Source organism: Ictidomys tridecemlineatus, chromosome 11, assembly GCF_052094955.1.
Source record: "Ictidomys tridecemlineatus isolate mIctTri1 chromosome 11, mIctTri1.hap1, whole genome shotgun sequence".
Classification (NCBI taxonomy): domain Eukaryota; kingdom Metazoa; phylum Chordata; class Mammalia; order Rodentia; family Sciuridae; genus Ictidomys; species Ictidomys tridecemlineatus.
Genome location: NC_135487.1, coordinates 24,608,404 through 24,611,775, shown reverse-complemented (window position 1 = coordinate 24,611,775; position 3,372 = coordinate 24,608,404). Strand labels below are relative to the sequence as shown.

The window sequence follows — 3,372 nt, the reverse complement described above, 5'->3', positions numbered from 1 at the left end:
CCTTTATTTTATTTATTTAGGTGGTGTTAAGGAACAAACCCAGTGCCTCATGCACACAAGGCAAGTGCACTACCACTGAGCTACCACCCCAGCCCTGTGACAGATATTTAGAGTTCCTCTAATACATTTGGGACACTTTTCTCAAGGTAACCTGCAGCTTTCCCAACATCTTCTCACTTTTCATCCAAAGAACTGTAGCCCTTTTCTGATATTTTAAAAGCTTCTGGTACCACATCTTTCACCAAATCCATAACCACCCTATAGGATCCGGCCAGAGTTCTTCCACCCAAACTGCCATCCTTTATGGGTCTATAATTTGATTTCCTTTGCCCTCTATAAATTTCCAAAATCATTATAGTTTCAATCACCACCAGAATTACTACAGTCAAAATTCCCTCCTTCAGGGCTGGGGATGTGGCTCAAACCGTAGCGCGCTCGCCTGGCATGCGTGCGGCCCGGGTTCGATCCTCAGCACCACATACAAACAAAGATGTTGTGTCCGCTGAGAACTAAAAAATAAAAATAAATATTAAAAAAATTCTCTCTCTCTCTCCTCTCTCTCTCTTTAAAAAAAAAATCCCTCCTTCATTTAACTACCATATCTTCCTCCTCCACCACCAGCATATCTACCACCTTGGTTTCCATATCCACTACCACCAAAGCCTCCTATAGCCTCCTTGGCTACCATAACCAGGACCACCACCTTAGCTGCCACCATCACCCCCTCCATAACTAACTCTGCTGCCATCACCTTCACCACCATAGCCTCCTTTTCCATCAGAGTTTCCACCATGGACAAAATCACCTCTACCACCTCCAAAGTTTCCTCCATGATCCATAAAGTTGCCAGATCCCCCTCCACAACCTCTTTGTGATCCAGCAGACTTGCATCTCTTGTTTAGAAAAGGCCTTTTGCGCTTCACTATTATGTCCATTAATAGTGTGGTATTTCTTTTTTTTTTTTTTTTTTAAAGAGAGAGAGAGAGAGAGAGAGAGAGAGAGAGAATTTTTAATATTTATTTTTTAGTTCTCGGCGGACACAACATCTTTGTTGGTATGTGGTGCTGAGGATCGAACCCGGGCCACACGCATGCCAGGCGAGCGCGCTACCGCTTGAGCCACATCCCCAGCCCTATAGTGTGGTATTTCTGAACAACAATTTGATCAGCTGTATCATTGATCATCATAAGTGGCAAAAGCAGGCAGATCCATGACCTGAAGCATTGGAGGTGGTGAAGTCATAAAAGCTCTTCAAGTCTGCAATTAAAAAAAAAAAAAAAAGGCCTCTGATAAAACTACGTTGCAAAAAATGGGAAAGAAACAGAATGGCAAGATTGAAAAAGTTGAAGAGGCAGAGCCTGAAGAATTTTGTGGTGAAAAGGTACCAGACTGATGTGCAGTAAATGGAAAGGTGGAATGTTTCCTGAAGTGGAAGAGATTTACAGGTGCTGCCAATATGAGGGAACCTGAAGAAAATTTAGATTGCTCAGAGTTAACTGAAGTATTTCTTTTTTTTTTTTTTAAGAGAGAGAGAGAGAGAGAGAGAGAATTTTTTAATATTTATTTTTTAATTTTTCGGTGAACACAACATCTTTATTTTATTTTATGTGGTGCTGAGGATCGAACCCAGTGCCCCGGGTATGCCAGGTGAGCACGTTACCGCTTGAGCCACATCCCCAGCCCTGAAGTATTTCTTAATCCTTAAAATGCTGATAGAGGATACCTACCTCTCTCTGATTCATAATCACTGTGATGTGAGCTGCTTCCCGCTTCCCTGCTCTCCCGCCATGATGTTCAGCCTCATGTCAAACCCTGAGGCATGGAGCTGGCCTCCTATGGACTAAGACCTCTGAAACTTTCTGCAGGCAGCTGGCAGCTGGACTGCAGAGCCCAGGACTCTTCTGAACAGAGGTGACAAGTAGGCACCAGAGGACCCTCCAAGAAGGACTCTCAGTGTTACCTGGTGCAGTATCTGTGTGTTTTACTAAACACGATCCAATGTATTACAAGTCTTGTGGATTTTGTCTCCTGAATGTCATTGGAAATCCATCCCTCGATCCTGCTCCACCGTCACCGTCCTGGCCACACATCAATGACTTTTCTATATCATAGAAGCAGCATATAAGCAGGGGCCTGACATCCACTTTTGGGTCCCCATCTCTCACATTTTTTTTAAATAAATAAAGGTATTAAATGAAAAAGAAAGAAAAGAGAAAATGATGGTACCAAAAGAAAATCTTTATTTGACAGTTAATCTGATGATAGCAAATCAAAGAAGGAAAGAGATGCCACTGACAAACTAGAGGTCTTGATTCTGGACAAATAATTGGTGCCACAGACACCAGTGGAGAATTGATGTTTCTCATGGCATGGAAAGATTCAAACGAGGAAGATGTGGAGCTGGCAAAAGAAGCAAATATGAAGTGTCCTCAAATTGAAATTGCTTCTTATATAGAGAAGAGAGACTAACTTGGCATTCTTTTTTAAAAAAATATTTTTTTAGGGGCTGGGGCTGTAGCTCTGTGGCAGAATGCTTGCCTAGCATGCATGAGGCACTGGGTTCAATCCTCAGCAGCACCACATAAAAATAAACAAATAAAATAAAGATATTCTGTCTATCTAAACCACACACACAAAAAAAAATTTTTTTTAAATATATTTTTAGTTGTTGATAGACCTTTATTTTATTTATTTATATGTGGTGCTGAGAATTGAACCCAGTGCCTCACTCATGCCAGGCAAGTGCACTACAGCTGAGCCCCAGCCCCAGCCCCTAACTTGGCATTCTTTTTTTGTTGTTTTTTAAAGAGAGAGAGAGAGAATTTTAATATTTATTTTTTTAGTTTTCGGTGGACACAACATCTTTGTTTGTATGTGGTACTGAGGATCGAACCCAGGCCTCATGCATGCCAGGCGATTGCACTACCCCTTGAGCCACATCCCCAGCTCTAACCTGGCATTCTTATCCAGAAGATGAAGCTCAATAATTGTTTGCACTGTTTTTTTTTTTTTTTTTTTTAAGAGAGGGAGAGGATGGAGGGAGGGAGGGAAGGAGAGAGAGAGAAAATTTTTTTTAATATTTATTTTTCAGTTCTCGGCGGACACATCTTTGTTTGTATGGATGCTGAGGATCTAGCCGGGGTCGCACGCATGCCAGGCGAGCGCGCTACCGCTTGAGCCACATCCCCAGCCCCTTGTTTGCACTATTTTATATATATATATATATATAATGTATCATATAATATATGTATAATATATATAAACTCTGGGTCTTGATTTTGATTTACTAGTGTGAAAAAATAACTATATTCTCAAGTTTGACATGTTGGTTTTGAAAGTAGTATTGGGGGAATTGTTGGGTTTTATTTTTTG

At 41.2% G+C, this 3,372-nt stretch overlaps 1 pseudogene; it reads left to right on the top strand.

Annotated features, from left to right (window-relative positions):
* The first annotated feature begins 927 nt into the window (after positions 1 to 927).
* LOC101971659 (chromobox protein homolog 3-like) lies at positions 928 to 2,987 on the top strand (annotated as a pseudogene).
* The last annotated feature ends 385 nt before the right edge of the window (positions 2,988 to 3,372 follow it).